The sequence below is a fragment of the Notechis scutatus genome, chromosome 5 (assembly GCF_049901735.1).
Source record: "Notechis scutatus isolate UNSWTSFEM ecotype Mainland chromosome 5, rNotScu1.2, whole genome shotgun sequence".
Lineage (NCBI taxonomy): Eukaryota > Metazoa > Chordata > Lepidosauria > Squamata > Elapidae > Notechis > Notechis scutatus.
Window position 1 is genome coordinate 40,426,399 of NC_142013.1, and position 25,314 is coordinate 40,451,712.

The 25,314-nt window shown below is 37.8% G+C and overlaps 1 protein-coding gene and 1 long non-coding RNA gene across 2 annotated transcripts in view; both read right to left on the bottom strand.

Annotated features, from left to right (window-relative positions):
• Positions 1-19,095, bottom strand: part of HTR1F (5-hydroxytryptamine receptor 1F) — a 102,759-nt gene extending 83,664 nt beyond the window's left edge. Inside the window, exon 1 of the mRNA XM_026663898.2 lies at positions 19,012-19,095. The gene's annotated coding sequence lies outside the window, so the exon portion shown is untranslated. The remainder of the gene's footprint in view (positions 1-19,011) is intronic.
• Positions 1-25,057, bottom strand: part of LOC148130449 (uncharacterized) — a 484,585-nt gene extending 459,528 nt beyond the window's left edge. The window contains exon 1 of the long non-coding RNA XR_015749971.1: positions 24,998-25,057. This is a non-coding gene — a long non-coding RNA (uncharacterized LOC148130449). The remainder of the gene's footprint in view (positions 1-24,997) is intronic.
• Positions 25,058-25,314: the final 257 nt, after the last annotated feature.

The window sequence follows — 25,314 nt, forward strand, 5'->3', positions numbered from 1 at the left end:
AATATATCAAATTCCTCTATTTAAATTTAAGTACTATTAATCTGTACATCTATAAATGCTATGAAATTCCTAATCTCAATAATAGTGTTATAAAATAATATTTCAAATGCTTACAAATCTAAATGAAAATATATTAACCTTGCTATTCAATAGTTAATTAGTTAATCTATAGTAATCACAATTAGTCACAATTAATTATTTAATTCAATATAATCAGAGCCTTTAATCAAATATCAACACCTAAATAATTAATTAATTACCACCTCCTATTTTTTTCTATGTGCTATAACCAGATATAAACTTCAACATTTACTAATGTATCAATTAAATGATATATAAATTACGTTTACCACATTCGAAAATTAGTTGAGTTGATGTCAAGAAATGATTATTACACTCAGCAGAATTTAAAGGCATAAAGTGTCTTAATGTAGTTGTTCAGTTCTTCGTCTCTAAATCAAAGTTCCTTCACCGAATGGACCGGAAGCAGTCTTGCTGAGTAATGACTCTGGTTTCACCGTCTTACCGCTCTCTCCACTATAGCCGTTCCACCTTTCATTTAAAAGTCTTGTAAGTCAATCTTTAAATTTCATATAGTCTCTTCCTTTAATAAATCTCCTCCACTTATTACAGCTCCAGTCCAATAATCCAAAAAGTGTTCAGTCACTCAGATCTCTCCGACTCTCTTATCTTCTCTATCCGACCGCTCGCATCCTTACTCTCTTTCATCTCACGAGCTCTTTCACTTTCACTGCCACTCGTATCTGCTCCAACTAAGTTTCTCTAATATTCGACGCTCAATCAGGATAGCAAATTCTTTTACCCACACTTTTTGGATTTTAAGAATATTAGTTCATCTTTATTCAAATATAGGATTTAAAAAAATAATGTACCTTGGAATTTTTGCTTTTTTGTTGCTGCTGGCTGTTGTATTTTTAGTTTTATGTTTTAAATTGCGCATTAATTTTTTTCTCAGAAAGGCATTTTATAGTTTAAAAGGGAAAACACTAGACCAGGGAAGTCAAACTCAAGGGCCGAGGGCTGGATCCAGACTGTGGGATGATTAGATCTGGTACACACATCCTGAAAACAGTGAAGGACAAACCTGCAGTGCCTCTGCCAGAATAAATGGAGTTTGGGAGGGCTGCGTGTGGCCCCCTAAGCTGCATTTTTGCTGGCAGAGGATTGCAGGAGGCCATTGCAGCTAAAAAATGAGCTTGGGAGCCCATTTTTTTCTGTCAGAACGCTTGGGCCACCACATATGCACCCAACATGAGTGATGCTGAGCTGGCCATGCCCACCCTGGCCACACCCATCCCAGCCCCCCAAGGTTAAACACAACCCTGATGTGGCCTTCAACGAAATCGAGTTTGACATTCCTCCACTAGATTTTAAAGGATAAATAATCAAGTGTTTTATCCTTCTGTTTAGAAAGTAAAATCTTCTCAGTATAATTCAATGTTATGATAAACAGGAATAAACATTATGATATGCATATCTATTTAATTTCTGTGTTTGTTTTATATGTGTACCTTAAAATAAACTATTGTAAATAACAAAACAATATTGTAAAAATGGACAGAAATCGTGAATTTGTGCTAGCAAGGATGGCCTAGGACATTTTGCTCATGAAGAAAAGTAGCATATTAACTACTCTCCAGAATCATGGTAGAGGTTCATCGAAATCATTTTGGTCTCTGTGGCAGAAAATTCCATAAATGCTTCCATCAATCCTGGCAATTAAACAAACACAATATTTTTATGCCTTTCATAGCACCAAAAACTGCTGAGGCAAGCATTTATAAAAAGAGTTCAGCCAACCTTACACAAATTCCTTCAAATATTCAAAGATTTACACAAATGCTTCAATTAGTAATACATTTAGCTTTTAGGGTTTTGAAAAAGAGATATTATAGTTGCAGTAATGAATTGTCCATTGTTGTCCATTAGGACAACTACAAACTGAAGATGCAGTGACTTGTTACCTTACTTCTAACTCATCTCTTTGCTAATTCTTTATCTTCTGTTGTGATAACAACAATTAGATTGTTTCCAGGCACCCGCCTTTCCCAGAGAAATTGCTAAAAGAAAAACTTCCAGAAAAGGAGGTAACCATTATATGGATATCTGAATATACAATGATTAGCAGCATTCTGATGAAAAAGCCAGCAATGAAGATAAAATGAATGGCATTTTTTCCTTAGGATTTATTACTTATTTATTTTATTTGAGTTTTTAACCTGTCTTATTTATTTATATAAATAAGTAAAGGTGGTAAACATATCTAATTTTCCTGCCTCTTCCTATTTTTCCCATAATGAAAACCCTTTTAAGTGAATTGGGCTGAGAGAAAGTGATTGGCCTAAAATCAGCCATCCAGTTTTCATGACTAAGGCAGGCCTGGAGCTCATCATCTTCTGATTTCTAACCTGGTGCCTTAACCACTAGTTGATGTGATTATTTTTATGAAAAAGAATGTTTTCTAATGTAAATGTTTACCAATACGTAAAGTAGTATTCTTAAAGTAAGCTTCCTTCCTTAAAAAAAATCCTTGGACCTGCAGCCTATAGTAAATACAATATTTCTAAGGTCCCAAATATTTTTTTAATAGGAGACCTCTCTCCTTCTCCACGTGCTCATAAACATGTGTCAAAGTTAGGAAAAATAAACCTGTAGAATATTGGCAAATACTATACATTTTTTTTTAAACAAGTTTTATTAATTTTTAAAACACACAAATTATCATTATTTATTACATGTTTAAACCTTTTTCATTGTAAATTTAACAAGTCAGATAAATTATGATTCTGTTTTAAACCATTTCCATATAACATACCAAAACCTCTTATTCAATTTCTCTTTACTTCTCTTTACTCTTATTCAATATCATTATTATTATTTCATCTATTTCTTTCTGACTTAGTTACCATTATTCTCATTCTATATTTCTATAAGTTTTTACTAATTCTCCCCCAAAAAAACATATACACACAACACACAAAACATAAAAAAATCTTTTTGGAAAGTAACTTGGACCCAGGTGTCTCTCTCTTCATGGACTTCAATTATATTCATGCTCATCTTACATATCATTACTTATTTTATTTACCATTCTAAATCTTCTATATTAACTTCTCCACATATTTCACCCTTCTTAATTCTATCTTAATTAATCATCTTAGTTTGAATCATTATATTTGTATCTTTTGTCCATTTTTTATCATCCCTTTATCTCATTCCTTATAAAAAGGAAGAAAATAAGTTTCTCCTGAAATCATTAATCAGAGTATGATGCCTTTCTATCCCCCCTAAGTTAGTCAAATTAATCTTTAAAATAATATCCAATACCCAATCCGATTTTGCTTGGTACATTCTATCTAACTAATACATCCAAAATAATTAAGTACATAATTAGACAATAAATCCAAATATTAAAAAGATACTATAATAAAAATTTTATAATAACATCAATACCATAATCTTATTAAACTCTTTAATTAAAACAGTATTCTAAACCCCCCTATTATTAAATTTTAAAGCCAATCATTTTTAAACATTTTAACATTTTAATCTCTTATCAACTCTTAAACCATTACAATACTACCATCTCATCTTATGTACCTTGCAAAATCTTTTTTTTTTTTAAATTATACTTTATCCATTATCCATAAAAATTTCTTTTTCCATTTAATTTCAAAACATTGTAGCTTTTCTCCACCTTTTCCTTTCTTTCTTCTCCCAACAAACCTTTCTACCCCCCTTCTTCTAACCTCTGCCTTACCGGCTTCCCTTCTCTGTCGATTCCTTTTCCCTTTGTTTACTATCATCATATTGGTTTTGCACCTTATTTTTCCCTTTCTTAAATGTTTTTTAAATCTTAAGTCCTTTAGTTTTCTTCTCTTTCTCTCTTCCTTCTTTCTTGATCAAATTCTGAGATTCATTAAAGATGGCTCCTTCCTTTCTTTCTTGTTCCTCTGCTGTCTTCATCTGCTGTAATGTTTGTTGATAGTTAATAGCGCCATTTCTAAAAAAAGGAAAGCTTCTTCCACACCATCTTTACCATTTTTTTTGCTTGTTCATATTCTTTTCTTAGTTCCTCAACAGAAAGAGCCATTATAAATCTTTTCTTTTCTTTTCCCTTTCTTTCTTCTTACAACAACCAGAATATTCAAAAGAAAATAAAAAAAAAAACAGTCCCAAAGTTATCAGTCAGTCCAAACCAAGGCAGAGTTCTCACTTTCTCCTTCTGGGGTAATATCAATCAAAGAGAAAGAAAGTCCAAATCTGTTTAAAATCTTATTGCAATATCTTCTAGTCTTCAAATCCTTAAGGCATCTGCTCCAACAAAGTCTTAGCATACAAATATTTTCTTTTAATCCTCTCTCTTCCCACTCATCGCTTAAAACCAATTTTCACCTAAAAAAATAGGTTTCTTAATATCCAGTTATTTATTCCGTAGGAAAAGAGGAAAGCTATCCTTTCAGCACCATCCAACAGCCGCTTTTTTCCTCTTCTGGCAGGTATTATTCAGAAAGTCATACTTTTCAGGAATTTTATTAAATATGTCTTAGAGTCCTAGGAGCCAAGAAAAACTTTCTCCTCTCAAGCACTTTCTCCACTTCCTCCTGCGCATTCTTACCCGGCTGCCAGCTTCTTTGTGGCGGCCATACGGACCGCCGCTGCACCGTCCTGGGAAAAGGGGGTTCTACCGGCCGGGAGGGGTCTGCAATACCCTCAACCCCTTCTCCGGATCCCCTACCTTCAGCTGCCCCTGCAGGGCAGCCTAGCTCCGCACCCGTCTGGGTCGGAGCCCCAGAAGCGGCTAGCGCGGCGAGGGATCGCGCAGCCGCAAATCCCTGCCACTCGCGGCCGACAAACCGGAAGTTCCTGCAAATACTATACATTTTTGATGACTGAACTTTTGAACAATATCAGCAGGGTCTGTCAACCTACAGCAGATCTCCCTAAACTATCCTCTGCCTGACTACCGTTTCCAGATAAAGTCTGTTGGAATAGGATTCATGACTACCATGACTAAAGCTGCCAGACTAGAGAAAAGTTTCCTTAAGTATTGGCTAATAAGTAATTAGTGTTGGTTAACATTGTAAGATTGCATGCTTGATTTGATTGAACTATATTGACACAATGCTGAATTTATGTTTTAGCAGTATCCCTATACTGGTGTTCTTCCCATTTGTACAGGATGTGAATAAGCACAGAAGCTTTACTTCCAGTTTTCCCCCCCTGAGATTGGCTATCCTTAGTGTGCTCAGTTGTAAAGAAATAAAAATCTATTCATTAGTGCTTGAGTAGAAGTGTCAATTACTCAAAAAACTTAATCAAACAGTGACAATCAAGTACTCATGTGATAGAGATATTGAAGACAAAGCTTGCTTCTATTATCTGTTCAATCTTTGTCAAAACATAATGAGTAATAGCTCTCTTTCAATAAAAAGAAACAAATATTAATTTTTGAGCCAAGAAGCACTTTAAAAAATTTCCTTGCTTCACTTCAAAAATACATCTTCCATTCTAATATTATTTTAAAAACCAAGCCTCCTTGATCATTTTGCTTCTATTAAAACAAGAATTTATTTTCTGTCACTTGCCCTTAAGTATGGGCTGTGTCAATCCATGTCTACATGGCATATTTATTACCATAGTAGTATATACATTTACAGAAATTGTTTTCCTGGTTACAAAGCAATGTTTCTTGGATTAAACATTTAGTTTTCCCTTGTTTAAATGTCTGTTTTGCATGCAACCTAATCTTTTATTTGTTGCAATTTCTGAGTTTGACTAATAAAACCTTGGGACTGCATTGTTGAGAAACAATGTGTAATGACTGACTTTGCTTACAAGAGTGGATAGACTTCCATTTTAGAACACACTTAGAGTCATTGGGATATCTACTCCTATTAATGTCCAGTCCACAAAATAAGCAACTGTACTTCCAAACTGAATCTAAGCTACAAACCACAGGGGCAGTTTCTTTCCCATTTGATGAAAAGCTTTACAAGCTCAAGAGCTTTCACTCTTGGGGAGGGGCATACGATGATTGCCAAATTACAGATTTTTTTATATGGCTATCTTTGATTCTGAGGCAAGCCTGCCCATCAAATGAAATCCCATATACTTAGACCTAAATAATTCTTGGCATGTGAGAACTGAACATAGTTCCCAGGCGTCTCCCACAAAATTCCACTGCTGGAGACACCACTTTAAACTTAAGTTTCCCTCTATTGATGTCCAAAAACGGCCTTTTCTTTGGGACACCTATCCATAGGAACTCAGCTCCCGCCATCGGTGCTCAAGATAAATTTCACTCTCTTTGTATATGACATCTCTTGATGATACTTATCTACTGCTCACAGACATTGATTTATTGATATAATTCATTTTAATATACTACTTCAGGGGGAAGGTAACAGCATTCCACATGCCTCAGTGTATTATCATGCTGGCCATATGACCATGGAAATGTCTTCAGACAACACTGGCTCCCTTAACTAAGCATCAGAGGTGACCATTGTTCCCTAGAGTTGGACATGACTGGACAGAGGAAAACTTTATCACTTAACCACAATTGGGCCCAGCAACTCTGTTGCTAAGCAATTTCATCATTAAATGAAACAACATGTGACCACACCCAATTTACATCATCAGTTTATTTTTTGCTGTTAAGCAAAACACCCATGTTTCTTAAGCACGTTGACAAGTCATCTTGTCTTATGACTTACTGCTGGCTTGCCCGTTGACTTTACTGGAAGCTGGCTGTGAAGGTCTCAAATGGGGATCACGTGGCTGCTGCAACTATCACAAATCATAAACGAAGGCAAAGCACTAAATTACAATCAAGTGACTGTGGGGATGCTGAGATGGCTGTAAGTTTGAGAACAGGTTATAATCTACTTTTCCCGTGCCATTTTATGTTCAAGCAGTTGCTGAACAAGGCAGTGTAGAGAATTTCCAATACATAAATAAACACAACCATTATTTCTTATAAAGTTCATATAATGTTGAATTGTTTAGAAAAGTCCTAAGGAAGCTGTGATTACTCCTGAAAACTTAACAACTTTTCCTAAAGTTGAAAATCAAACAAAGCATAATTAATTTTCTCCATAACTTTCATAGTTTGAAGCAAAGGCATGAAAACAGTACATTAAAAAATCATTTTCAACAATGTAATGCAGGTGTGTGATTTAATTTCAAATAAAAAATTTAGATTTTCCCCACCAGAAATATCCCCAAATTTAGGAAGAAACAAAGCAATACTCTGATCAGGTTAAAACAAAAACACATTTCCCATTTTCCAAATGTTCTGACTCAATAACTTATTAGGGCTCATGTTACAGAAGTTAATGAAATACTGAACTCTCTTATCAGTTTCTTGCAGAATGTAGATTTTAGTCATGATATGTTCAACACCATATGAACACAGGTTTTTTTTTTTTAAAAAAAATATTTTTTGTTCATTCACAGAAAGTGAGTTTTCAGCAAAGGCTCAAGGTAAGAAACTGTCAATACAAGAAAGCCATAAACACCCTCTTTCCATTGACCATAGCAGAGTTAAAATACTTGTCTAATTTTCTGCCTCAGAAAACAAAGGGGCTTAGAAATGTTAAATTTTAGATCCCTATAAACAAATGTTCTACTTGGAGTCATCAAATTATTAAAATTTTACCAATTTAATTCATCTTTTAGGGGCTTCTTCCAGCATCTCAATACTTTATCAACCACAATATCATGCACATTTTCTCAGAATTATGAACCATTATATTCAGAATTTATACTCACAAGTAGATGGGAAGAATATGTTTAAAATTTCTGGAAGAGAAAAATAGGGCAGCACAGTAATAATTGACAAGCAAAACACCAAGGCAGCTGGCAACCAAGACTGAATATTTTGCAAGCTATTACAAAAGTGTGCCTCAGTCCACTTAAGCCTTTAAAAACAAAACAAAAACTGGCTCAGAGTCATTTAGGTATGAGACTATGATATATAAATAGCTTAAATGATAAGTGTGGATAAGCCAAAATGAACTATCTCAGGATCTAGATAAAATGAAATAAGATAAGAGTCAAAGAATGTGTGACAACTTCTTTGGACTCACAGGAAGAAGAAACCCTGGCCAGCCTTTAAAAAAAAACTTTAAATCTGCTCATGTGCTGCAGGACTGGTATGCAACAATGAAGAAATATAGGTCAACAGCATGGGTAAAGGTGGAATGGCAGGCTGAAGCAGACTCTTGGTAAGTGCAATCGATATTGTGATCACATTGCATACTTATTGGGATACCACTAATTCTTTGCTGCCATCAATTGGTTGTCTGAATTCTGGCAACCCAGATATGGTGGCCTTGCCAGTGTCGCTCCCTCCCCAAGAGAGTGCTGTGAGCTGCTGCTATGGTCTTTTAAGACATATTAGTAAACTGCTTGTGCATGGCACTGAATTGAGAAACATTGTCTCTCTGATCTGCTGTATGATTGGAAAACCCATGTTGGATTTCAAAATATTCTACAGTTGAAGATTGTTGGGAAAAATTGGTTCTGTACCTCCAAAGGACCTGGAAAAAATGGTTATTTGTACTTCTTTCAGTCAGGATTCAGGTCTGAAGTAGCACTGACTGTACTTGTTGTTGACCTCTGGTGAGCTCATAATGGGAGAGTGCATCCACCCTGGTCCATCTTGATCCTTTGGTATTCTTCCAGTTCAGTTTAGGGGATTTGGAATGGGGGATATCACATTATACTTGTTTTTCTCTCTTTCTGTTTGTTATCTTAGGCCAGGATATTTCTGGGAGAAGGAGTGACTTGGATTGTCACTCCCTTTAGCTCTAGAGATTTTCCATTTTCAACTCTGCCTGGAATATACTTTTCCAGTCAGTATTGGGACACAATTTGTAGATCCTTTTAGATGCATGAGTCCTACTTGAAGAATAGGTGGCAGCTGTGTTTGGGAGATCTTTGTACAGGTTCATCTTGTGCACATTTGAAATATGTGACAGGTTCAGAAAGCAGTGGTGTGAGCAGTTTTGGCATTTCTTATTAAACTCATATAACACCACTACTCCATGATCTGTACTAGTTTTCCTAGCAGATTTCTGGATGCAATTAAAGGTGCTGGTTATCATCTACAAAGGCTACTGGGGATATGGCCAGGATATTTGTGGGAGTTTCTCTCTCTCTGTCCACCATATGGATCACTGAGACCATTCTCTGGGTACCTTACTGAAGGCCTAGCTATTTCCCTTGGCTGTTTCCCCAGGCCATGAGGCTAAGTGAATTCTGCTGCTAATGATGTGATTTTCTGTGATTGGGATTATTGTTTTAATGTTGCATTATATGTTGTAGTTTTTGTTTTAATCTTTTTACATCACCCAGAATCACTGTTGTCAAATGGGTAGCCATGTAATAAATAATTAAATTAAATAGCTTATTTCAGTACCCCACCTATTTTCTTCCCAGTGTACAAGGGAATCCAATAGATGGATATACGCCACAAGCCTCAATGCTTAAACAACATTTTGAAATATAAATATATGATTTGTTGTATTATCTTGAACAAGTCTAGCTGATCATTTCAATAATGAATCATTCCTTGGATGGGGGCCATTTCTAAAGGCTCCATTTCCTTTCTCTAAGATAGAGAGAAATGGCAAAATATTTTGGAAGCAAAATATGCCAAGGTCAATACTTTGAAAAGTCTTTGTGCACTATCCAAAGGTGAGTTTTGACTTTATTAATCCATGGTTACACTGCTGCCTAAAGCAGAATAATTATCCTGTTATGTAACAGAACTATCTCAGAACAGGATTTACTTCTAATGACCAACATGAAATACATTTTGCTTCACATTTGTAGTCTACTGTATAGAAAGACTATCGGTAACTATCATTTGGGGTTCCAGAAAATTTAATCACTATTTCTAATCTCAACCAGCTATTCGACAGGAATAAGCTGTTGGGCATGAGCTTGAACTGAAACAGAGATTACATGGCAAAATATACACTGATAGTTAGAAATTCCCCGAAAGCCGCTTTTAAACTGCAAAGAGATATGATTGAGTGTCTGAGACTATTTAAGAAGTAGACAGAAGAGGTATTTATCTTTTCTGTTCCCTTTCTAGCACAAAAAAGGAACAAAATAAAAAGTCAGTCAAAAACAAGAACAGCGCATACATACATTTAATATACTTAATTATATAGTCTGCATGAAGGCTTACAGAAATAAGATATAAAAGTATCTTGCATAACTTTAGATTAGACTAACTATAAAAGTTTCCTGTTCCAATCACAATGGTTGTGTTGAATTATAAACAATGATCCCTTAATCTTTCATTTGATGACTGTACAATCCTTACCACTGTATTATGGTATCTTACATGCCATTTTTGTAAAAAACTATCATTATAAAAACTATTTATGTACTCTTATCTCTGTGGCTCTGCGTGTATAGCCAATTTGGTCTAGTTGTTAAGGCATCAGGCTAGAAACTGGGAGACTGTGAGTTCTTGTCCCACTTTAGACATGAAAGCTGGATGGGTGAGTTGGGCCAGGCATATACTCTTAGCCCAACTCACGCCACAGTTATTGTGGGAAAAATAGGAGGGAAAAGGAGTATTAGGTATGTTTGCTGCTTTTAGTTATTTATAAAAATAATAAATGTGATAAATAAATATATTCAGTGTGGTTTTCTTTGAAGCATACTGGATTGTTAATCTTAATCTTCCATTATTGACTCAAAAACATGTTAATTCTACTTCTTACATGCACATGAAGAGATTAGTTTGGGAAAACAGTATGCCTTTTATATGCTGAGTGTTCTGGGAGTTGTAGTCCAATACATATATAAGAACTGAGATGATATAGGACTATTTTCTGGTATGTCACACAATTTTATGTCCTGTTATTGATATAACCATGACTGGATGTTTGATGATACAAACATCATCATAGATTCCAGGGAAGCTTTTACATAAATGTGATTGGCAGCCTTATGTTTTTTTTAATACTCTGTCTTCTCCACTACCAATAAATGTAGATAAACAATTATAGTGAAAACAGAAAGCTTCAAATTATAGTCTAGCAAAATTTTCTAAGAATAATTTATATATATTTCCAACATACAAACTAACACTGATAAAAAAAAGTCTTGCTACTAACTCAGAAAGAAGATGTGGAAATACTACAGCTTTTAAATGTCATTTTTCTATTGCTTTTATTATTTATTCCATTTTTATATTGCTCTGTCTTTCAAAACATTTCCCTTCAAGCATTCAAAGCAGGATTTTTCTTCTGATTTAATACCAAAAGAGGTACATGGATAAGAGCAGTTTGCCCTTACTTCAGTTTACACCCCAATTATCTTTTATCCAACTTTTTTTCCTCACAGACCAGCAATTACGTTAGATGTGAACAAGGCTAAATATAAAGCTGGATTCACATCCTTTTAGATCTTTCCTTTCCCTGAATCTTTTTTTATACCTGAATAAAGCTTTCATATGTAATTATCCTAAAGGATATCTCTTAATTATTGATCCAGAGAAAAATATTAGATATCCTCAGTTTGATGAGTATTAATGTTCATCTTTTTTTTTCTTCCGAGCATTTTCTGGGATGTGCAGGATCTCCTCTTTTGGGGAATCAACCAAATGATGATCTGACTGACTGGCTTGTTGCCTGAGCCTGATGTCCTGAACTGAGTAAGAATGACTGGCCCAAAATTACAGAGCTGGCTTTTCATGCCTAAGGCAAGACTACAAGTCATAGTCTCCTAGTTTCCAGCTGGTGCTTTAACCATTCGACCAAACTGGCTCTCCTATTGATGTTCACATAGAATTCTAAAAATTTCAAATCAGTTACAGAGAATTACATTCTTAATATTCATTTTTCACCATTTTCCTTAATGTTATTCCTTCAGTAACAACCCTGTGAGATAGACAAAACTGAGAGAATTATGAGCCAGATCCAGATTTTAGTCATTTTATACTTTTCACCTGTGGCGTTCGCAACAGACTAAGCCGAAGTCTTCACTCCGGTCCGTGTTTCCAGCAGAAACACGGACTGTTCCTATTGGCTGATGCCGTTTGACAGCCGGCTATAAAAAGGAGCTGTCAAATGGCATCAGCTGTTGTCCGCCAGCTGGCTGCCTTGTTAGTGCAGCAGCCGCGGCAACCCTTTATTGTTTCAATAAAGTAACAGCTGAAGTTCGTTCCAAGTTTGCCTCAGGTTATTCTGCCGCTCTACAACACTGCCGACGAGGGCGGGATCCCTATAAGAGGCAACCGGGCAACGAATCGCTGAGCGAAGTCACTACAAAAAGAGCCGAAGTCACTACCGAGCTAAATGTCACTTTAAGAGCTACTGTCACTATTCGCGAGCGCGAATTTCAACTTTCCTCGAAAGATCAGGCACCGCTGAGTTGAGATGACTTCAAACCCTGCATTCCCGCCTTTCAGACCGACAGCGGAAACATGGGAGTCCTACAGAAACCGATTTGACTGTTTCCTAGATGCCATAGACCTTGCTGACATTTCCGACCATAGGAAAAAGTCCTACTTTTTAAGTTTTTGCGGAGCCACAGTGTTTGACACTGCTACGGCATTATTGGCTCCACGTTCAATTAAGACTGTTCCATGGGAAGAATTGCAGGAAATTCTTTCCAACCACTATTCCCCTAAGCCATCCCAAATTGCTAGGCGTCATGCTTTTAGGAGACGGATTCAGACTGAGGGAGAGACTATTAGTGGGTACATGGCTGCCCTACGAACAGCTGCCTTGCATTGTGGGTTTAGAGACTATCTGGAAGAAATGTTATTAGACCAACTAGTTTGTGGAGTCAGGGATTTAAGGCTACAAAGGCGTCTATTGGCTAAAAGAGATTTAACCCTTAACTTAGCAATTGAAGAGTCTCAAGCTGCTGAACTATCAGCACTTTCAGCAGCAGAAATTCAGGGAAATCCAATTAGCCAGGGCAGCTCAGCCATCCATTACGATGAAGCCTCCTCAGAAGAAGGCTATGAAGAGGCTAATGATGTAAATCGCCTCAGGCAGCAAAAAACCAGTCAAGGGGAAAACAGGCCAAACCCCAATCTACCTCCACGGCATCAGCCCATTTTGTCTAAGCTGTGGAGGAAACCACCTCAGGGCATCCTGCAAGTTCAGGAATGCCATTTGTCTAAAATGCCAAAGGAAAGGTCATTTAGCCAGGATCTGTCAAGCAGGAAAGACTTTTGCCCAAAAGCCTCAGACAACCCAACATTTCCAAAAACAAGTTGAAGACCGTTCTATCTGCTATCAAGCCAAGCTGACTAACAAAGGCTCTAACAAAATTAGTGTTTTTGTTTCTATAGAAGGAAAACCTTGCAGGATGGAGGTTGACACAGGCTCAGCACTGTCCATCATCTCATGGAGCACCTTGAAACAACTATTTCCCAGAATGGCTAAGAAGAAGCTTCACGGCTGCCAGTTAACCCTATGCGACTACCAAGGCAGGACCATCCCAGTCATCGGAAAAGGCAAGTTTGTTGTACAATTTCAAAATTTTAAAGGTCACTTGCCTTTAGTGGTAGTGGATGGTGCCCTCCCTAGCCTGTTGGGGTTAGACTGGTTCCCTGCCCTTGGCCTCCATATAAGCGGAATCCACTCTATTACAAATCCTGAAGTGGACACTTTGTTTAATGACACTTTGTTTAATGATGTGTTCAGCGAGGGACTGAGCTGTTATTCAGGAACCCCAATATCTTTCAACTTGGACCCTCAGGCAGTACCAATCCGTTTAAAGCCTTGAAGGGTACCTTTTGCAATCCGCCCCAAATTAGACATGGAGCTTGACAAATTAATTAAACAAGGTGTATTAGAGCCTGTGGACTTCGCAAAATGGGAAACCCCAATAGTGACACCCCTGAAGAAAGACAGGAGCATAAGAATCTGTGCGGATTACAAGATGTCATTGAACAAATATTTACAAATCAGTGCCTATCCAGTCCCTGTTATACAGCACCTACTATATTTGTTTGAGCCAAGAACCATTTTCACTAAATTAGACATGTCACAGGCCTATCAACAGTTCCCTGTTGATGACACAGCCACTGAACTACAAACTAATGTAATGCACATGGGCGCTTTCAAATGTAGATGCCTCCAATTTGGCGTAAGTGTAGCCCCAGGAATTTTCCAATCCTTAATGGAAAGACTTCTTCAAGGATTACCGGGTGTAATTCCGTATTTTGATGACATTTTAATATCTGCCCCTGACAAGCCTCAGTTACTGCAAAGAGTCAGAGGAGTCCTCGATCGTTTCAGACAGCATGGTCTTAAGTTAAAGAAAGACAAGTGCACTATTGCCACCCCACAGGTAGAATTTTTGGGATACCGAATTGACGCCTCTGGTATTCACCCAATCGAATCCAAAGTAAGGGCTATTCACGAGGCACCCACGCCAATGAACAAAACTGAGCTCCAGGCCTTTTTAGGACTTCTTAACTTTTACGCTTCATTCTTGCCTCATAAAGCTTCCATTGCAGAGCCTCTGCACAGACTCTTGGACAAGCAATCCACCTGGCACTGGGGACCTAGGGAAGCCCATGCCTTCCATGCTGTCAAATCATTACTTACATCCAATGCTGTCCTGATACAATTTAATGAACATTTACCTTTAGTTTTAGCAGCAGATGCTTCTCCTTTTGGCATAGGTACTGTTTTAAGTCATAGACTACCTAACAGTTCTGAGGCACCCATTGCCTTTTTCTCCAGAACTTTTTCCCCAGGTGAGTGCAACTACAGCCAAATTGACAAGGAGGCTTTGGCTGCAGTTGCTTCTGTCAAAAAATTCCATGAGTTTCTATATGGACACTATTTCGAGTTGATCACAGATCACAAGCCTCTGTTAGGCCTTCTGTCTGGCGAAAGACAAACTCCTCAGATTTTGTCTCCAAGAATGACCAGGTGGACCTTATTTCTGGCTGCCTATTCCTATACACTGGTTCATCGACCTGGCAAGAGACTATGCCATGCTGATGCTCTTAGTAGCTGCCCCCTGCCTGTTCCTGTAGAGGATCCTGCACCAACTAATGCTGTTTTCCAGATCAACGGTCTCAAACTCCCCATCACTGCCCTCGATATCGCTGCCCACTCTTCAAGGGACAAGGTAATCGCCCAAGTTCTTGACTGGGTGGGAAGTGGGTGGCCAGCAATTCCTTATGCCCCCGAATTCGTGCCTTTCAAAATTTGCCAGCAAGAACTATCTTCTTTGCAAGGCTGTTTACTTTGGGGAACGAGGGTAGTTATCCCTTCCAAGTTGCAAGACTCAGTTTTAAAGGTCCTGCATGAGGGCCAACCCGGCATTGTCAGGATGAAGGCCCTGGCTCACAGTTATGTATGGTGGCCAGGCATGGATGCTCAGATTACAAGTTGGGTGAATGCTTGTCAGCCATGCCAAACTACCAGACCTGCTCCACCCACATCCACTCCAAGCAGGTGGGAAGATTCTGTGGCCCCTTGGTCCCGGGTGCATATTGATCTGGCTGGCCCCGTTCATGGGCGTACATTCTTGGTGATGGTTGATTCTTTTTCTAAATGGGTAGAACTGACCTTGATGACCACCACAACTTCAGAAGCTGTCACTAAGGCTCTATTAAGGATATTTGCTACCCATGGCCTCCCTGACACCAGCCCCGTTTACTTCCTGTGAGTTTGAGGTCTTCCTAGCCAACCTAGGAATAAGGCACGCACATACAGCTCCTTTTCATCCTGCCAGTAATGGCCTGGCTGAAAGAGCAGTCAGATCAGTTAACGAGGCCCTGGCAAGGTTTGGGCCTATAGATTGGCACTCTAGGCTCGCTAAGTACCTCTTGACCAAGCACACAACTCCCTGTGCCACCACTAATAGGTCTCCGGCTGAACTTCTCATGGGTAGATGTCTGAGGACCACCCTAGACAGACTCCATCCACATTATGCCCCAGTCACACCCCTAGGGTCAAAAAGCCAGGCAAGGGAGTTCGCTGAGAATGACCAGGTCTATGCCCGGAACTATGCGGGACACCCTTTGTGGATGCCTCGGCAAATTGTGGCGGTAACTGGTCCTACGTCTTACAGGGTCCAACTGCAAGACGGGCGCATCTGGCGCCGCCATATCGATCAGCTTAGAAGGTGTTGGAGTGCGCCTGCAGATGGCCCTCAAGACGTTCCTGCAAAAGAGAAACCGCCGGTGCCCAAAGAAACTTCCCTTGGATCCGACAGGAACGCAAGCCTACCTGAACAGCCATCTGTCCCTCGCCCAGAAATGCCTGAAGCCAAGACGCCAGCTTCGTCGGCACCAGAAGTTGCCCAGCAAGCAGAAAAGTTCCTTCCAGCAGCAGCTTCGTCAGGACTTAGAAGATCTGGCCTGTGCAAGCGCCCGAGTTATCTGAAGGACTACGCATGCTCCATTCTGGGGGAAAGGAGTGTGGCATTCGGAATAGACTGAGCTGAAGTCTTCACTCCGGTCCGTGTTTCCAGCGGGAACATGGACCGTTCCTATTGGCTGATGCCGTTTGACAGCCGGCTATAAAAAGGAGCTGTCAAACGGCATCAGCTGTTGTCCGCCAGCTGGCTGCCTTGTTAGCGCGGCAGTTGCGGCAATCCTTTATTGTTACAATAAAGTAAAAGCTGAAGTTCGCTCCGTGTTTGCCTCAGGTTGTTCTGCCGCTCTACAACAGGTGCTTTAACCATTTGACCAAACTGGCTATCCTATTGATGTTCACATAGAATTCTAAAAATTCCAAATCAGTTACAGAGAATTACATTCTTAATATTCATTTTTCACCATTTTCCTTAATGTTATTCCTTCAGTAACACCCCTGTGAGATAGACAAAACTGAGAGAATTATGAGCCAGATCCAGATTTTAGTCATTTTATACTTTTCACCCATTTTAACATTATGGGTAGCCCTCCCGCTATTTTAGAAATACTTGCACAGTAACAAGCACAAGAAGTTATTCTGCAAACCATTTACCCAGCTAAAATGATAACTAAAAGTCATAAAGCTACGATGTTACTCTGGCATCAGAGTAAAGCAGGTAACTCTGCTTTGACTGGCTGGGAGGGCTAAAACGGGTTCAGGAGATCATAACAAGCAAGGTTGAAGAATATCAGACCTGATAAATTTAAGGTTGTTTCCATTTAAATTTGCTTTGATTTAAGTTTGGATTTTGCTGCCTACACGATATATATCAGATCTGATAAATGTTTGTTTTACTGATAAGACATGCTTATTTGTTAGGGAGACATCCACTTATTTTGATAACCTTAAGACCACAGGATCCTTGCTTGAGATTTTAAGCGTAACTTTTGGGATTTGATGGTTGAGGGGGAGGTTGCACCTGCTTTGAAGAACACCAGTTGTCTATTTTGCATAGAATAAACTTGTTCTTATCTCCACCCTCATGTTTTTTATTCATTGGTCTATAATTCCTGGGACAACAGGATGATTGTCTCAACATTATCCAGTAAAACTCTATGGTAATGGTACTTGGTCTATCTAACTAATACCTTTACCATCATCACTACAAAACAGACAGATAAATACAGACATACATACTAAGATGTTCATACACAATGATATATTTTGAATTTGTAATCATGATATACATGATAATTTTCACATTATTTCAGAACAATATGTGAAAAGATTTTGCCATTATACTTTGAACTAAAATACTATGTATCCTGAATGTAAAATATCCAGCCTCAGAATATTCAAAACTATTTAATATAAACCTTAGGAGAGATTTAACAGTTTTTAAAAAAAATCCTAAACTACTTTTAAATATTCAGCATTATTGGATATCAAAATATACACTTAAAATAAGTTTAATATATAATGGTTGATAGCCTTTTTTTAAACAAAACTGTATTTTTAAAACAACTGTTAGCAAGTTGCAAGTGGTTAAGATGATCTTTTGTACAAATAATTAATTTTCCTTTTAATGTGATATTATCACCTCATTAATAAAATCCAAACAAAGAAAATAGAATGTGATGCTCATTCTTTCAGAAGCCAGAGATCATATAAAAAGGGTGATTATCACATTTGTTGCCTTGCACAACTAAATACTATGTTTGCACAAGACATATACTGAAATTCCTAATCAAAGTGAATACAAAGTATAGGTTACAAAACACTGTCAACTGAAAGAAATAGCTAGGATGGAATAAGTTTTTCTTTGCCACAATCCACACAACCTAAGATTGATAAATTCCAGCTCAACCTGACAAATAAACTGCCACCGTTCTCTCTCCAATGTAATATGAATGAGTAAATGAGAGAGAGAGAGAGAGAGAGAGAGAGAGAGAGAGAGAGAGAGAGAGAGAGAGAGAGAGCAAAATGCATCACTATTTCTCAAAGGAATGCAAAGAGACCCTCTGATACTGCAGGTCAAAACAGACATTTGCTTGGTAATAAATCTCCTTAAATTCATCCTTTACGGCTGAGCTATAAAATAAGCAGAATTCAAAGCTGGGGAAACTAAAAAACAGATCTGAAGAATGAAGGATTAAAAGATAGTGGTCATTCATACATCATTCCAACTGCTTCCCACAGAGTCCAACGGTACTCCCACAGTCCTAGTAGAGCCTCTAATTCCTGATTCAGTTTGGTATTCCCACCTGGGGGTGAAGATAAGGCGAGACTTCCATACCACTTAATAATTTCATAGGAAAGAGGGTTTTGGCTGCTATCCTTTATTATGTCATCATTCCACAGAGCATCATTTAAAGCAGTTCTCAATTTTGCACCACAATTGAAAATAGAAAATTGTAGTGCTGTATTGCAACTGGTCATCCAGTTCCTCAGTAGCCTGGCTATTTGTCTGATTACTGATAGAAGCTTCATGAATACCTTAACAGACATTTTGGAACTTCCCTCTGCTACAGCATTAAGGAAGGCAGGTATTGTTTGGGTAAGTGGAAAACAAAATCATGCAGTTGAAGGCTCAACAGTGTCCCACTGTGTAGCATGCATGTCTCACCTCCAAGCTCTGTCGACTCATCACAGACCAATGAAATGATCCTCACAGTGGCATCTCCAGTCAGCACCAGGCTTGGAATTCCCTAAAGGAAAGTGTATGATAGTCCAGGCTGCAAGGAGGGGCACCTCTGTAAACAGCATCTGAAGTGAAGTGAAGTGTAACAGCAAAAGCAGCTGAGATGACTCTGGCACAGCAATGCAGCCAGCACTTGTGCTGCTTTTATTGTTTAATAGGAAAGCCAAAATAGGCACTAGCACTGCCACCTGCTGGCTATTTAAACTATTGCTTGATTAAATTTGATAAGACACCTAAGCAATTCATTGTTCCATAGAGCACTTTTATGACAGCTGAGGCAAGCTTTCAAGATTCCTTAAAAAAAAAAAAAAAGCCAGACAGAAGATAATAAATGTGCATAACCAACTGTAACCATTTAGTGTCACTGATTTAATGCAATGTCATATCTCACTATAATCAGATCTATATTATAATACAAATTCCAAAACCAACGTTCTGAAAAATATAACTTCTGTGAAAGTAATGCATAGATTACTTGGAACAATCAAAGTATTTCATACGTTTCTCCCATGAGATCACCTGATGAAGTGAGACATCATCAAAATTGTAGGGATGTTTTTATTTAACCTTATTTAAACTATAGAGATTTCAAAGGGTTTCCTTCCGAGCTTTTAAGGCAAAGGCTAAATGCAAGAAGCTGGCATTTTGGTTTCAGCATCATAGCTTCAGAAATTGCACAAAACGGCACACACAATGGGCAACAGGTGGCCCATTCTTATTAAAACAGAGGAGACAGAGAAGTTGTATTTTCTTTAGTTAATCATTTAACTATACTAACCACAGCAGCACATGCAAAACACCAGTCACATATTTCCAAAATAATCTCCACAAAAACAGTATGTTCATATATGTTTGCATGTTATGTGTGTGCACACGGACACCTGTGTTTGTGCAAATGAAGCTATTGAAAGTACCTTGTTTCCTCTCTACAATTTATTTTTTATCAGCTTGATAATGGATTCCTTTTGTCTGCAAGGCATCCAAACTGGCAGACTTGCATACACAACTTCCTTGCCATTTTTAGTTTATTCCCACAATTATAATGGAGGACATTTCTTTTTTATGTTTCAGGCAATCCAAAACAAAATAAAAATCTCTTTATTTCCTAATTCCCAGTTTATTTCTCTGTAAAATCCCATTTTATATATACAGTATTTATTAACAGGGATGGGAAAGTATGCTACTGGGCTTTTTGATTTTACATTAACAGCTGGACATCAATGATGGCATACACCATTTATTCCGCAAGTAGTAGCAAAAAAATATCTTCAGCATACATTGAGAAAGTTTGTATTCAGTCTTCTTTTAGCAAAACCATAAATGCGACCCAAAAATTAATTTCCTTTCTCAAAATTAAATGTTCCCTTGCACCTAAGATTATAGATGGAAATTCCTATTGGTCTAATTGAAAAAAAAAAACCAGCTGTTTTTCCTTGGTATTTTGAAAATTTTTCTCTTGTAAAGAAAAAAAAGATGGATGATATGTGAAGTTTTCAGATGAATATCATTGTGGTTGATATCTGGACCTCACTACAAATGTAGGTGCTTTTCTGTTACTTATTTCTACCAGGCTAAGGAATGATGATGTTTGTCCATCATGTTCAAAGAGGACCTTGACATTTAACAGGTTGTGGGCTGTCCACGGCGTGTCCACAAGTGGCTGGTAAGGCCTATACGGGCATGAAATGTTCTGCCACATGTTGGGCAGCCATGTGTGGGCACCATTGTTGCAGCATTTGCAGCTCTGGCTTTGCAGAGTGCTCACTTCTCTTGTTCTATGGTTGTTCTTCTGCCTTCAAATGTCTGGAAGCCTTAGTGGATCAACATGCGCCATGTCGAAACTTAAATACTGGATACACTGAATTTTCACGTATCATTCATTCTGTTCCTATGATGTATCTACAGCCATTGATTTTGTTCATTCTCTGTTTGCTGCTTGTCTCATCCATATATTTCAAACGTTACAAAAAAAACCCATTTGTTCTTCTGTGGATTGTGCACGAAATACTATTTCTGCACAAATATTGTTGAGCAGTGTTTGGAAAGGGAGAATTACGTGTGTCGGAGAGGGTGAGATGTGGAACATTCTTTTCTGAAATTACATTTCAAAATATTCCATACGGCATGGAGATGGGCAGACTAAACAATCACCTGCTTTGATGAAATTTCATTTGTTGGATGCTTTTCGTAAGTGTGGATAGTTATCATTCTGTATAATGGCCAATGTTAGCTTCTTTCTCCATGTAAAAAAACAAGCCTAGCCTTTTTCCAAGTAAATTTAGCAACTGTTACAGGCTTTTTGTTTGCACTCTCTACAAATAGATTTTGAGGAAGAAAGAGGGAGGGAAAGAGATTGAAGAATCTACTTAGTCACAGCTATTAGAAGCATGTATTTATTTAACCAAGACTACTTCACTTAATTGTTATTATTTTGTTTGTTAAAAAACTGAGGTTATGCTTCAGATATTTAAATTTCTAGTGGATTTGACCTCAACCCAGATTTTGGTTTTCTGATCTCTTTGAGGCACCTGTTAGGAGGCTAACTAAATTTTGTCAATTTCTATTGATTTTTTTTCCTGTCTTTTTTCAAAGATGGCCATAGTCCCATGTAGTAGGATTTTCAGAGGTCATTACTCCCAATCTACTATATCCATCATCTTTCTTTGCTTCTTATTTCTGGTTCATTCTTGCATCCCTGACATTTTTTCTGGTTTTGTGCTAGACATATTCTCAATCATCTTCCATGTCTGTTTTCACATGTGTTCTTAAGACCAGCACTACTACGAAACAAAAAGCTGTGATTATATCAGCAGCAAAATGGTACACGTGGGCAAAAGAGTGAAATATTTGTCCTACATTCACACTATGTCTTTCAGTGCCATTGCCATCAGGTTTGGTGACAAATAGGATAAAGAATGAATGAGAGTTATCTTAGCATTCATGTCAGGTTTCAACATATGTTGGATCAGCCCTGTATGTAGGTCTAGGTATGGCAACCTTCTCAATCTGTCCCTTTAAATTTTACAGGGCTTTTATTAATTTTATCATGCATTGAAAAGTAATATGAAAGCTGCAATATTTGCAAAATGAGACTAGTTTGTATTGTTGGTACCTATTTTCTTGTGTTTTAATGATTATTTCTTGTTTAATTTGTTTTTTAATATTTTCTTCCATGTTAAAAGTATATGTTGTGAATGGGAAATGTACAGTACATTCTCTTAAATATTTGTTCAGGAGATACATACTAAATAAAATGTTACAGCATTGTTTTCCCTTTACTCAGACTTTCAGGGTCCTGCTCTTATTTGTCTCATTCCCCTTCTTTCTCCTTCTCTATTGTCAGAGGATTTTAAGTAGCTTGTCTAATTTCTAAATATCACAGAGCAACCCCGTGAGTGTCTAAAACTTGCAGGCTGTTCTAATTTCTCTTATACAGATATTCTGGGTTGTTCTAAATTTATATACAGGTGAAACTCAAAAAATTAGAATATCGTGCAAAAGTTCATTTATTTCAGTAATTCAACTTAAAAGGTGAACCTAATATATGAGATAGACTCATTACATGCAAAGCAAGATAGTTCAAGCTGTGATTTATCATAATTGAGATGATTATGGCTTACAGCTCATGAAAAACCCCAAATCCACAATCTCAGAAAATTAGAATATTGTGAAAAGGTTCAATATTCTAGGCTTAAAGTGTCCTACTCTAATCAGCTAATTAAGCCATAACACCTGCAAAGGGTTCCTGAGCCTTTAAATGGTCTCTCAGTCTGGTTCAGTAGGAATCACAATCATGGGAAGACCGCTGACCTGACAGTTGTGCAGAAAACCATCATTGACACCCTCCATAAGGAGAAAAATCCTCAAAAGGTAATTGCAAAAGGAGTTGGATGTTCCCAAAGTGCTGTATCACAGCACATTAATAGAAAGTTATGTGGAAGGGAAGAGTGTGGAAGAAAAAGGTGCACAAGCAGCAGGGATGACCACAGCCTGGAGAGGATTGTCAGGAAAAGACCATTCAAAAGTGTTGGGGACTTTCACAAGGAGTGGACTGAGGCTGGAGTCAGTGCATCAAGAGCCACCACACACAGACGGATCCTGGACATGGGCTTCAAATGTCGTATTCCTCTTGTCAAACCGCTCCTGAACAACAAACAACATCAGAAGCATCTTACCTGGGCTAAAGAAAAACAGACCTGGTCTGTTGCTCAGTGGTCCAAAGTCCTCTTTTCTGATGAGAGCAACTTTTGCATCTCATTTGGAAACCAAGGACCCAGAGTCTGGAGGAAGAATGGAGAGGCACACACTGCAAAATGCTTGAAGTCCAATGTGAAGTTTCCACAGTCTGTGTTGATTTGGGGAACCATGTCATCTGCTGGTGTTGGTCCACTGTGCTTCATTAAGTCCAGGGTCAATGCAGCCATCTACCAGGAGATTTTGGAGCACTTCATGCTTCCTTCCGCACATGAGCTTTATGGGGATGCTGACTTCATTTTCCAGCAGGATGTGGCACCTGTCCACACTGCCAAAAGCACCAAAACCTGGTTCAATGACCGTGGGGTTACTGTCCTTGATTGGCCAGCAAACTCACCTGACCTGAACCCCATAGAGAATCTATGGGGCATTGCCAAGAGAAAGATGAGAGACATGAGACCGAACAATGCACTATTGAAGCATCCTGCTCTTCCATAACACCTCCGCAGTGCCATAGGCTGATAGCTTTCATGCCACGCCGTATTGAGGCAGTAATTTCTGCAAAAGGGAACCAAACTAAGTACTGAGGACATATGCATGCTTACACTTTTCAGAGGTCTGATATTGTTCTATGTACAATCCTTCTTTTATTGATTGCATGTAATATTCTAATTTTCTGACACTATGGATTTGAGGTTTTCATGAGCTGTAAGCCATAATCATCACAATTATGACAAATCACGGCTTGAACTATCTTGCTTTGCATGTAATGAGTCTATCTCATACATTAGTTTCACCTTTTAAGTTGCATTACTGAAATAAATGAACTTTTGCACGATATTCTAATTTTTCAAGTTTCACCTGTACTGCTGCCTAATGCTGTTTGAGCCATGTGCATAAACTAGAAATCAAGCTGGCTTCAAAAGGCTTAATAGCATGCACTCTTTGGCTTTGGCCATTGTGGAGACCTGGTCTGGGGACTTGGTCTACACCATGCTTACCATGGGCCCTGACTGGTCACATCCATCTTTCTTTGCCTTTCCTGTTTCCCATCAGTTTTGTCTATTGATGATCCAAGAAACAAAGGAAGGAGAAACAAGTTCCATCATTCTTCTTGCCACAGGTTAGTATATAAAACTAGCAGAGTTCTTCATAATTAAAATTGAGTTACTTTTACATATAAATATAATAAGCATTCCACCAGCAAACTGGTTAAAAAAGAATCTTCATTATTCCACCATGAAAGAAAAAGGAGGATTGTGTCCACTTTTTATAGTTCTGGGTTATGCAAAGGAAATTGGGAGACACATGCGGAATCTTGTTAATATAATTTGAGTTGAGATTGTCTCAAAATATTGTGTAGGATGCAGAAAGAAATAATGTTGGAGAATAAAAAAAATGTGTATTTAATTCATTGTGGTCATGAGATTAATATAAGCTAGATATCAATATCTTGTGTTATAGTGGTTAAAATGCTGGAGAACAATTCTTTTTATATGCATAAAGTTTTGTGTAACTTGAAAAAGTTACACACACACAAAACATATATATATATATATATATATATATATATATATATATATATATATATATATATATATATATATATATATATATATATATATATAGTATTCAAGCTTTGTTCGGTATTTTCCCATGTCATTATAGTTGTGCTTTTAAAGTTGTAGCAACGTTTCGGCATTGCAAATGCTACAACTTTAAAAGCACAACTATAATGACGTGGGAAAATACCCGAACAAAGCTGAATACCATACATGTAAGTACCCGAGAGAGAGAGAGAGAGAGAGAGAGAGAGAGAGAGGACTTGAGATTGAAAAAAACACATATCACCAACAAGAAAGGATTTCTTTACATATATAAAGGTGTGTAATCACATTTCAGAGTTAAATACACAGTATTAGAGTTAGAAGTGAAAGGCCGCATTATCTGATACAGAGTGTGTTCACAACAAGGATTTACTTTGGAAACATCCAAGATCCCAATTATAAATGATGTAAATTTCATATTTACTGA